This window comes from Denticeps clupeoides, unplaced genomic scaffold, assembly GCF_900700375.1.
Source record: "Denticeps clupeoides unplaced genomic scaffold, fDenClu1.1, whole genome shotgun sequence".
Taxonomy (NCBI): domain Eukaryota; kingdom Metazoa; phylum Chordata; class Actinopteri; order Clupeiformes; family Denticipitidae; genus Denticeps; species Denticeps clupeoides.
Genome location: NW_021629719.1, coordinates 123,579 through 136,467, shown reverse-complemented (window position 1 = coordinate 136,467; position 12,889 = coordinate 123,579). Strand labels below are relative to the sequence as shown.

Here is a 12,889-nt window from a genome sequence, read left to right as displayed (position 1 = left end):
ATGTAGAAGGCTTCTCACTGGGCCTCAGGAAGGGCATGGACATGCGATCTGGCCTCGCCGCTCCTACAGCCAAGATCTGTGCTGACTTTTCTAAATAATCTATTTGGTATTCTGCTGCCAGCCGCAGGTTAAATTGCCCGAGTCTGTCTTTCAACAATTTAGTGTGATGCACAGGAGCACATTTATCATCATCACCACCGTGGAGATACAAGTGAAGGCAAAAATTGGGACAAAAGGAGAAAGATGACAGCGGCATGTCAGTGTTTGTCCACAAATTGTCCTCTAATGTCCTCTCCTCAGACACAGTGACACAGGGGTCCAAATTCAGGAGACGTCTGTTGAGTGTGCCGGCGTAGCAGGCTGGATCTAATAATGGTGACATGGCCAGGTGTCAGTCTACTGTGGCCAGAAAGGGTATGTCACTCCTGCACATTACTGCTGGTGTTCACCTACGGGGATCTTCTCCCTGCTTGAAACTTGAAGTCGATTGTAAATGCATATATTCCATCCAGACACTGGTCCCCGGGCGCTTTTCATGGCTGCCCACTGCTCATGGTGATGGTTAAATGCAAAGGACACATCTCGTTGTGTCACCATGTGCTGTGCTGCAGCGTTTCACAATGACAACCACTTCAAAGGAAAACTTCACACACACTTCCAAACCGAGCAGCACTTTCTTGTCCAGCATCGTTTTTAAAGCTACTTCTATACGTTGATGTGGTTAAAAGCATGTGATAAATTATTAGAACATTATAAGGTGAGGAAATGTTCCCCGCCTGAACTGTGTGGACAACCCATCAACTCTGAGGCCTCAATAGGAGAAATGCTGATGGTACATTTCACTTTATCCACTGCAGAACACCTCTCAGTAAAACTAAAGATGAACACATTAGGTCCTCAGGGGTCGCGGATCTTGCTGGAGGAGACAGTGGAGTCAAACTTAACAGACAGGGAACTTCAGACCTGGTGGAAGGGTGTCTGAAGGGTTCCATCGATTTCTGTCCACTTACCTGAAATCTGGCTGACGACTAGAACACTGACATGGTGGTGTGTGAACCTGGTAGAACATGATTCCATGGATTTCTGCATTTAATGGACCGACTGTGTGCCAGTAGCACACAAGTGCATATTAATCAATCAATCAATCAATTAAGAAATAAAAGGACAGACACATATTAACTGTGCTCCATGGAGTTTATTAATGCCCGACCCTTTTCCATATAAAAAATCCGGATGACTTTATCTGAAATGACACCAGAAGCTCTGAGCAGGGCGTGGAGGTGGAGGTGTAGCACGGCACCGCATGGACAGATGTCACAGGACCCTCAGGGCAGAGCCTGAGGAAACTTCTCCACAGCGTACGTTCCTCCTATCTTTGTTAAGGCTCTTTTCCATGGCACAGTTCTAGAAGCTTCTGGAACATGGCGCAATAAAAAAAAAAAAGTAGCGGTTAGTACCGGTTTCCGGCGAGGGGTTAAACCGGACACAGGCGTACTTGTCTAGCAACTCTGCTGCTGATGGGTTAACCGTACGGAGCCGTGTTGCACATGATGGCAAAACGTACGATGAACACGACCGCAGAACAGAACAGGTCAGACAGACGACAAAGTAAAGAGAGAAAGACGGAGGTTAAAGCCCTGCTGTTAGGTGGACTTGGAAGAGATGGAACCCGCCATGATCTCGGCGCGTTAAGCCGGCGGAGAAGCAGGAGGTGGTGTGCAGAGGGCGGAGCGCGACTTGACCTCGACGCGGGCGGCTGAATTTCGATGGAAATCGATGAGCAGCACGCCGCCAAAATGCTTCCTGATCCGTTACTGCAATGTGCAAAGTGAACAGATGAAAATATGGACGCGGTCACATATGTAATAACACCCCCCACCACCACCCCCCCCCCCCCCTCCCCGCCTCCCTGCTGAGACGTTCCCGTCTGTTTGTTCCCCGTGGATCTGACTTCCAGTGTTCGTCTCGGCCATTAAAATGGCGATTAGCGCTAGAAGAGCAGAGTCGTCTCTCTCTCTGCGTCCTGAGCCAAAGAGGTCCGTCTCGACCCGAGGCTTAATGTTGTTTATGTCCCCTGCCTCGCTCCCGGCGTTTCCTCTTGTGTCCAGAGAGGGATTTTATTTTGACAGGATTACTCCGCGGGAGTTCCCTTCTCGCATCGTTCCTCCTCCCAACGACGGACCGGCTCCGGGCCCGGCCCTTCAGCACAGTCCTGCTCGTGAAGACCTGGCTCTACGCGTCCTCCTCAAGCCCCCGGAGACGTAGCGAGGCCGCGGGCTGCTGCGGCTTAACATCACAACATCCAGGGCTTCCGAATGAATCGCTGTACTTAAAAAAAGGGGGGTGGGGGGTGGAACCGGCTCATCTGAAGAGATGAGAAAAGGGAAAGAAGACACCGTCGCCGCCATTTAATCAGAGTTCCAGATCCTCGCGCCTTAATCTCGTACCAGAAACGCGCCGCGTCTAAACACGTAGCGAACTCGCCATCCTTCCGAGCGGCTCTCTGCAGACCGGTCGTCAGGGAAGCTTCTTTTTTTTTTTTTTGGTTGTTTAATTTCTGCTTTCTTTTCGGGGGAAGAATTTCGTTCTTTCTCCAACCAGGAAATGAATCCTATGCTGGTGAAGACCTCTCATCATCTGGGCAGGTACTCCCGCGGCAGGCCCGTTTGATTGCTCTCCTTCAGCGCCTGATCCACGGCCGTGATGTAGCCGTCGATCAAGAGCCTCATTTCCGGGGTGAAGGGGTCAAGCGTGGGCCGATGGGCGCCAGAGCGCTTGAAATGGCCGTCCTTGTTGCTCTCGGCGCACAGAAGACGCTCCTCGCTGACGCTGGCGTTGAGGAACTGGGCGATGGCCCTCAGCCGGGGCACCAGATCTTCCTGGAGCTCCTCGTAATGAACGACCAGGACCTGCCGACCGTAGCGCAACCAATCCAGCACGTGAGACGCCCACCAGGACGCGTAGCTCCCCACAAACTCCGGCCACTCTGGAAGAAGAAATTCCCATAGAATTTCGCATAAAGATGTGCATTAATGTGTTAATATTTATAAAATGCTCCAACTAAATTGTAATGAATTAATAGTATTATAGTACTTGACATCTGAAATATCATTAAATATGATTCAACAAGTGCACTGTTCATTAGCTGTTATTCTGATAAAACTGCGGTTAGGGCTGGGTGATTGTACTAAAGAAGGACGGAAAAAGAAGGACGGGGAGAGAGCTGGATTTGAGCTCCCTCCTTCGAAACGAATCGTCGTATGGCAACGATTATGGCAGTTATGGTACAAACTATATACAGAGTAATTGCATGTTATTTTACTTTACATTTCACTGCCTCTAAAATTTTAAGGATGTTTTTCTTAATTTTTTGGATAAATATGGGATTTTTTTTTTTTTGCCATATCGCCCAGCATAACTATCATGCATAAATTAAAAAATGATGCATTCACTACATGAGTTGAATAGTAAAAGTATGCTGATTATGATTACCTTTGCTCTTCCAGTGCTGGTCTGAAGCAAAGCCGAGGTGTCCGGCGCACTTCCTGTTGAACTCCGCCATCAGCGACCGGTATGGGTTTCTGATCAAGAGGATGGCCGAATCGTACATTTCGATATCGCGCTTCCCGCTTTCATGCGTCTTCACGCAGATGGTGCGTCCGCTCTTCCAGTAGTCCTTTTCACCCTTGAACCCTTCAGGCACACAGGCAAACGCGCGGTTAAGCCGGACGTGGAGCCGTTTAAAACATCGACAGGCGATTAGTTCGGCATTAGCATGACTGGTCAGGTAACAAATCCCGAAAGCACTGCGGTGTCTGGATAATGGCCGCACTTCATCCTCGCGATTGATTACCTCGGTTGTACAGGGTGCCATCGAAATAGTAGCTGCCCGTGTAGTAGCCAGTAGCGAGTTCAATCAGGTGGCGGACCCACGTGTTCCCAGCCCCAGGAAAGCTGGACAAAGCCACCAGCGAATGGGACTTCTCCAGGAGGAACGTCCTCTCAATGCACCTAGAGTCTGTGAGGAAGGAAAAAAGAAACTATTATAATAAATCATTTGTTATTATGGAGCGTATTGGACCTGATCTCACACACACATTACTGCTTTTCTCTCTCACCCTGCACCGGCGTCTGGTAGACTTGGTAGAAGTGCTGACTGGCGGAACCGGGCTGGGCTGGAGGTGTTGGCCAGGGCACAGTGCTCCTCACCTCTGGGCTTGTGGAGGGTGAAGTGTGGGTGGCATAACCACAAAAGCATCCGGCCCTCCTCAGGAATGGCCAAAGGAAATTCCTAAAAATCGGGACAGATTTTTTTTAAAAACCCGGCCTGTCCGGTCATCATGACTTCAAGTGGACAACTGTGAGTTGAAGACAGAAGACTTGGAGGAAACGGAAAGGAAATGGTGCGGGTTTAAAAACGTAACCGCCAGAGGCTAGAATCCGGGTCACCTTCTCACCATCTCTCTCGCAACGGTGTCCGAGAATTGCAAATCAAATTAACAATTAATTTTTAAAAAATAAAAATTAAATGAAACAAATTTACATAGCACATAGGTACTATAGACCGGAAGACCGACTAAAACGATAAAAATTGAGCCTGAACCCAACCAGACCCGACTCGGGCCAAGATTTACAGCTCTAGTGGTGACATCACAGGAAAAATTATGAATTAAAAGTACCAAAAAGGACGTCAAGCTCAGACAAAAAATAAAAAAATCAAACAGGAAAAGGCTGCTCTCTTGTACACTGGAAATATGCTGGAAAATACAGCGTTGTGTGTGTGTGTGTAGAGTGGAAATAAGTGTCCGAATTAAAAAAATGAAGAAAGATACGAACGGGTATCAGAAAACTCATTATCTCTTTCTTCAGCATCAACATAACCCATTGACGCCTCTTCAAGGAGATCTATACGACGTGCAATGAAATCAATAGAGAGACAGCGGCATGTGTTCAGCATGCTGACGCAGTCTTGGGTCGGTGTCAATATCTATTTTTATATTCCAATATCTGAAAAAAGCAGCGGTTTAATCAGCAGAGACTGTGATGAAATAGGCGACGTCTCGCTCGAAAAAATAAAGCTTTAGATGAAGCAGGAGCTGTCACAGCAAGCAAAAGCAGCTTGTGAGAATGATTACAGAATCAATTGATTCTCTTTAGGGGCACATTAAAGTTGAAACAGCGAGATTGTTTTCGGGCGCGGTAGGAAAGTTGGACCTCCATCACCGCGTCCACGGGGCGAGCAGTTAGCCGCGCCGGGGCTGGGGGGCCTGCGCCAATCAATGCTAATCTCGGCGCGTGAGCAGCGGGCCGAGGCGGTGTGGTTGCGGGTGACGGGAGCAGTTGAAGCCAACCTTGTCCATGCAGACCTCGATGCAGGACTGAGACGTGAGGTTGGGCTGCAGCACGTGCACCAGAGCAGCGGCGGTCATGTTCTCCGGCTTCCTGAAACAGCCCCGATAGCGCACGTTCCTGTCTGGATTCACCAGGAAGGAAGGAAAAAAAATCATTATTATTATGGAAAATAATTTTTTTTAAATTGCATTTTCATTGCATTTTTTGTACCTTGTCAACTCTGTCATGCAAAAAATAATAATAATAATACTGTTATAAAGCAGGACATGAGGAGGAAGGACATAATGGAGTACTTTAAAAAGCCAACATTTTCACAATGTGATGGGTGTTGAATATATATAATATATACTTCCCACATATACATGTAAACTAAGTGTGCACTGAATTAATCCTGGTTCTCTGAACGTACACATCAACCATGCATGTTTTACAAGGAAACCTTGAAATTAGAGTCTTTCTGAATTCAGCACTTGTAGAAGAAAGGCCCTTAAGAAAAAAGGGGGAAAAGAACCCGTAGAGTGTGTCGAATTACTGCAACACCATTTAAAATGGAGACAATTAGCCATGCTTGTGAACATAAGAGTCTCCAGTCATTCGGTCTGAGTGGTGTCAGTAATGTTAAGGCACATTTCGCCAGGGACCTGCGAGCCCAACAGGCTCTTCTGCCAGAATTAGCTCCGCCTTAAGCACACAAATGACACTGGTGGGATCTTGCTTTTCCTTTTCAGGGTTTTGGATGTGCTGATGCCAATTTGGAATGTGAAGAATGTCTTGAGAGTTTTCCTCAGCAGATTGAAGATACTGTATGTGTTGCACTCACAAACTTGCTATAATTTCATCAATTAAAAAGAGTACTGATGTTAATGATGTTTTCTGAACAAGCTGACCTTAACATTATGTTTTTGGTAGGGATGCACTGATATACAGTACAGAAACTAGAATATAAAACGTGTTTTCAGTTATTTCACCTTTTTTGTTAAGTACATAACTCCACATGTGTTCATTCATAGTTTTGATGCCTTCGTGAAATCTACCAACGTAAATGGTCATGAAAATAAAGAAAACACGTTGAAGTAAGAAGACGTGTCCAAAACTTTTGGCCTGTACTATATATCGGTTGGACATTGAAATCAGACCAATGTTAACCTTCCTTTATTGGCCAAAATTGAAAATGACTACTTTCAAAGGCCCAGAAATGTTTCAGTAACCTGAAAGACGAAGGGTGATTATTTTCACATCCACTATGATTATCTTAATTATTATTATGTCCTTTAATTAATAACCATTTTAGAATGGGGGTTAGAACCACAAGTGTTTAGAACCACATAGTGTGCTTTAAATATAAATGGCACGTGTAAATGTGGGGCAATTCTGTTATATCGGAGCTATATCGTGAGAATGGTCAGAGCAGCACACCAGTAACACCCACAGCATGATTATTCACCGTAATATTTATGTATAATATCTGTGTATAATCTGTGGTTGGGGACCATCAACAAGGTAATGAGGGCAGAATCGTTAAAAAAAGGAATGTTCATCGAGGTACAATGAGCACTCGAGACCTCCATCTTGTAAGCAATTACTGTTGCACATTATCGAATGGAGCAACCTCAGACGGGCTACGGCACTTCTGTTAATCATGTTGAAAATAAGTAAATGGGCAGAAACGATTAGGACCTGTAATCATGCATCTGCTGGACTCCCCTGCTTTAATCGGTGTATTTTTATTTCCCCCCACCTGCCCCCTAGCCCCCGGGCGCGTCTGTGAACTGGGGCGGTGTCCGGATCTGAGGCGGGAATTGACTCGCCGACGGAGGACAGGGGCGCGTGAGATCACCGTAATTACAGCGGCATTAAGCCCGGGCGCGTTGACGCACAACGGATCAATGCACTCGCCGCAATCAGCCGGTGTCCACCGGGCTACGAGCTTTCAGTCTGCAACAGCGGATAAAATAAAGTCTTCACTCCGGTGGGCTTCCTGACATTAAAAACAACAGAACACTGCTCTGGCGTCGTTCAGGTTGTTCGCATGCAGAGTTTTAAGCAGTGGGCCCCGAGGGCGAGATCACCCCACACTGCGTGGGCATAGAGGGTCGCAGTCAGGCCACAGTCACCCCAGTCACACCTAGGCGTGGTTTTTTGTCGTAGAAGAGCTTTTCAGATCAGCTTTTCCTCCATTCCTTGCGTGTGTGTTTTGAAGGAGCATAAAACAGCCGCCCGCTTCGATGCTTTCATTCTATTGTCCATGCGAAAATGCAGAGCGGCACACAGCAAAATTTCAAATTTGACCGTGCAAGACGTTGTTTGAAAGGTTAAGTCTTGGATTAAAGTATTTGTGAATATGGGCAGCTGTATTTATGTTCTTAGTTAAGTCCACGAGCATCACTTGAGATTATGTATTTATTAATTTATGGATTTTTTTTGTCAGAGATGTTCTATAGTCAGACCTTTGCTGAGGTGACAGGTCCTGGACTCTTCATTATTTAGTTTTGAATAAGATCAGTAGGTCCACAAGCATTATTTATGTGTCAAAGCTGATTTCAGTTAAATTCATTTTCTGTTTGAAGAATTACACAGCTGATTGTTTAATAAAAGAAATTGGAAACAAACTAATTTCCGTTCATTACAAATGCTTTGCCTTGAAAATACCAATGTGAAGGGAGAGAAAGATGCATGAAGATGCATCAATAATCATGTTATATTCGCATGGAGGCCTGTAATCGTAATCGTAATCGAATCGTGAGGTGCCTAAAGATTCCCACCCCGAGTGTGTGAGCATCCCTATCTAGGTGCCTGAGACTGGGAAGCAGAGGTGTGTGTGTGTGTGTGTGTGTTTAATCATTTGTGTGTCATAATGGAAAACAAGTGTTCAATTTCATCAAATCAATATGCATGTGTGTGTGTGTGTATGAATGCAACTTGAATGTGTGTGAATGTATACGTATTTGTATGTGTTCCCGTACTCACATCTCCGCTGACCCGGCAGCAGCTCATCCACCTTGTATATAGACAGGCGGGCCACGCCCCCACAAATGGAGCCCTTCTCCCCTTTGCAGTCCAGATTACACTCGTCCTCCCTCATGCGAGGGCCGATGATGCGGTTGCCACAGTAACACTCCGACCCATACTCTAGTCCAGCAAACTGGTACCCACTGGAATAAAGAAAATTTCAATAAAAAAACAGTGAATCTCGCTTTTAAAAAAAAAACACCACCACGGCCTTGATGGTGGAAAACGGAATGCGTTTGAAAAGGATGGAAATGGGAAAATGTCTCCGGAAGGCGGAGGACTTCGAAACCCCTTTTAAACTCTTTCCTTTTACAAATCCGTCTCCTCAGACAGCTCTTCGCGGACAAAGACCCAAATGCCTTTATCTGCAAATACCAGATGTGCATTTCAGCCATTAAAATGTCTGCAATTTAGCACAAGGTTCTTTAAACATGGCACTGTTCAAATTCCTGAACAGTTTCTGAAAGATCAAGCGTGCAATATGGAATTTCAGAACAGGATGAATGGTTATTTTCGATCTGGCCATTCGGGCGCAAAAATGACGATAATTCAAACGATGCTGGCATTCAGAGCACCAATGGAATTGCATGTTTGCCCCTGCATTGTTTAAATAAAAAATAATTAGCTAATTAAATTCTGGTATGAGCGAAACAATTAGTTCTTAATTTGTGTGATGTATTGAAACTGATTAAAATTCGAAATACCAGCTCCGCCCACGAAAAGACGCTACATGAGTATTGTACTGCATGGGTATTGCATCTAAAAAGTCGTGTGAGGGGACAGAGTTGATTTCATTAGCGTCGGTCCCCGCGTCCCCAGCAGCGCCTGGCCCGGGCCCGGCGCTCCTCCGCTGAGGTAAGCAGCCGGTTATTGGCACCGCAGTGTAAATCCGCTGCCACCCCCCCCCCAACATGCCCCCCGGCCTGCAGCTGTGAATACAGGGGCTCCCCTGTACACTCCCGCCTTCCTTCCTCACTCCCCACCGCTCCTCTTCTCCCTCCTTTCAGCAACTCTGTCATTCCTTTTCACCGGCGAGTTAAACACCGTTAAACGGCGAAAGTGGCGGCATGTGGCGACTCGACAGGGATTAGCCGAAATGCCATCCTCTCGCTGCCGCGGTGCGATTAAAAGACGAATTAAAATGGCATCCGCCGGCTGCGGTTGTGTTGGCCGGATCTGCAGCGTAAACACGCCAGGCGCAGAATTAAAATGCGAAACGGGCCGGCGGTGTTTTCACTGCAAACTGTTTAAAAAGGCGTGTTTGAAGAAAGCCGAAATGTCAAACACGCCGGTAAACACGGGGCGACTAATTAAAGGGCGCGTGTCAGTCACCTCACTTCCGCCGGAGTGGTCAATTAGGTGTGAACACACAAACACACACACACACACACACACACACACACTGACAGGCCTCCTTCTATGATTTTATTGTGCACACGTCACTCACGCTCGGCTGTTATTTACCTCTCCGAGCAGGTGTCCTGGCACAGGGACGTGGACATTTTGCGGAAATCGTAAGACACCGTGCCCTTCAGGGTGCGGTCCTTGGCGTCATCCTGGAAGCAGCCTATGTACGTTCCTGATCTCGCACACAAACACACACAAGACAGGATTTATCTTCACTGCGCACTTCAGGGCGGAGCTTGATGATGAAAGTAAGTGTCACCTTTATGGCGGATCTTCCTCTGAGCGGTCACTCTCTCCACCCTGGACCCGTCCTGCTCGGACATCAGACTGTGGAACCAGCGGCGCCGCAGCTGCCGGATCTCCTGGTTCCGCGTCAGGAGCCACTGCGGCCCGTCGCGGTCGCCGGGCGAGCTGCGCGGGGGACGCGCCCGGACCATGGTGGCTCGGGTGACGAGGGAGCCGCCCAGCGCCCGAGGAGGGGCGGGCAGGGACGGGGCGGGGAGGACGGCGGCGCCCGCGCCGATTCCGCGATGGTACACCACCATCCCCGCCCGCTGCAGCAGCAGAACACTTCCCGCCATGATGTAGGCCACGCCCAGGAAGAGGAAGAAGAGCTGCATCTGCCGAAGGAAGCGCTGCAGGCGGTAGAAAGGCTTGGCCATGGCCCCCCCTCGTTCCGTCGTTCACGAGGCTCCGCCCTGATGAGTCACACCCCCGTCATGTCCACGCCACTGACGTCCCGTCCCCAGGTGTCCTACCCAAGGGAGAGTGTAGAAGGCAGCCAGATGCACTCCATGCTGCTGGCACCAAGAGGCCGAGGAGAACCTTGGAGAAGTGGCACCCGCGCCACCCAGTTCCTATCAAGGCCGAGCCTGTTCTAATCTCTGGTGGTAAAAACGAAAAAGGAAAGGAAGCAAAGAGGAGAACATATGAAGGACTTCCATCTGGCTGTACGTCTGTATTAGAGCGAGAGAGAGAGAGAGAGAGAGGTGGAGGGCGGGCGAGCGAGAACCCTCCATCTCTGCCTCCGAAGAAAAGCCATTCGCAATCGTGCAACGTCTCAGAGAGTTCCAAGACTTCCTACTCATATCACCACAAAAATGATCGAATTTTTCAACAAACTTAAATATAGTGGCACAGTCAGGAATAGTAATAGATATTATTATATGATTATAATATATGATTATAATAGATATTATTATAATGATTATACTGTCTATTATATTATAATTTTTTCCATCGGTTTTAATCTACTTTTTTTCCCTGATATTGCCAGACTGAAACCGAATACACCAGAGATGATAAATCAGTTTATTAACATATGAAACCACTCTGCCCTACTTTACTCCATTTTCTGCCATTTTGCTCTTTGCTGGCTTTACACCAGTGTTTCTGAATAGTTTCCAATGCCAGTATATTCACAGTAAAAAATTTGAAGCAACACAATTTTAAATGATATTATTCAGCTTGCTCTGATTCAACTCAAGTTCTGGCTCAGGTACCGATAACTCTTATCGGTTTATCATAAGCTCCTCTAAAATCTGATTATTATTGGAATTGGAACCACACAGTGATTTGAACATAAACACGTTCCCGCTCTCCGTCGTGTGAGTTAATGATGCAAACATTAATGTCTTGTTTGCCTGCTCTAGTTCTCTGAATGTTTCATGCAATTTATGGGCATCAGAGAGCTGCGGTCAATGTGTGGGAAATTCACGGAACTTCTGGGACACTTTGGATATCTGATCGTGAACAGTGCACAAGGCTGAATTTTTTTACCTTCATTGGTCACGATCGTATAATCGCCCGGCCCTAACTTGCTTATGGTGAGTCAGCGGATGCCTAGCAGGTTAAGAAGCGTCCCCTAATCAGAAGGTGTGTCCTCTGTATTTAACCCATCACCCTTGGTGAGCAGTGGGCAGCCATGACAGGCACCCGGGGAGCAGTGTGTGGGGACAGTGCTTTGCTCAGTGGCACCTCAGTGGCTTGGGATTCGAACCCAAACACTTCTGATTACGGGGCCGTAAGTTAACATTTCAAAGGGCATTAATATTCTCAGTGTAGAATTTTTTTTATTTATATCTCTCTCTCTCTCTCTCTCTCTCTCTCTCTCTCTCTCTCCCCCCCCCCCCTCTTCTGTTCTGTAGGTGGGAAGGGAAAGAAGCATGATCACTCATTAGTTCTGCTCTGATGAGGATTCAGGATTGAGGCAGAATGGAAAGAGTGGTGAAAAAAACACGGGAAAAACAAAAATCCGGCAAAGACTCTAATTAGACCTATGGGGTGGCCCATCTCGCTGCGGCGTCTGCTGCTGCCAATCACGGCTGCTCCCTACTTTTTTTCATTTCTATTCCGCTGCACCACTCTTTTTCAGCAGGAAAACAGGCTTTTGGAAAGGTTTCACATGAGGGGAGGGGCTTTTTTTAATAACCTGGCTTCATTTTGAGGCCTGAAGTAAGAGAACGTGTCTGAAGCTAGCTTCAGGCTGTATTCTCACTTATACAGTACCCACAGTACAGTTGGTTTGAATGGTTTGGCCTACGTACGATGCTGGATTTTCTAACCACATTCAAGCACAGAACATGAACCTGTTGTCAAAATGGTCTGAACTTGTGCACAAAATTCGCTTTAAAAATACAGGGAAAGGAGTTTTATTCAATACAAAGTTGCTTAATGAAGGTCTTGAACTAAAACACAGGACTGCAAATAGCGCATGGAAAGGGTTAAAGATTTCATCTGTACAAAGCCATAAAGGAATTTTCGACTGATGGGTCATGAAAGGAATAAACACAGCTCAAAAAATAAAGGGGAACACAAAAATAAGACTTCCTAGATCTGAAGGAATGAAATATTCATATTCAATTCTTTGTTCTTTACATAGTTGAATGTGCAGACAACAAAATCACACAAACTATCACTGGAAATGAAATTTAACAACCAATGGAGGTTTGGACTTGGAGTCACACTCAACATTGAAGTGGAAAAACACACTACAGGCTGATCTACACTACAGGGGCGGTGGTGGCCTATTGGTTAAGGCAGCGGCCCCCGAAATCAGAAGGTTGCCGGTTTGAATCCAGATCCGCCAAAGTGCCACTGAGTAAAGCATGGTCCCCACACA

The 12,889-nt window shown here is 46.8% G+C and overlaps 1 pseudogene; it reads right to left on the bottom strand.

The window, feature by feature from the left end:
- Positions 1-1,925: 1,925 nt before the first annotated feature.
- On the bottom strand, positions 1,926-11,825 carry LOC114772580 (WSC domain-containing protein 1-like; annotated as a pseudogene).
- Between the last annotated feature and the right edge of the window lie 1,064 nt (positions 11,826-12,889).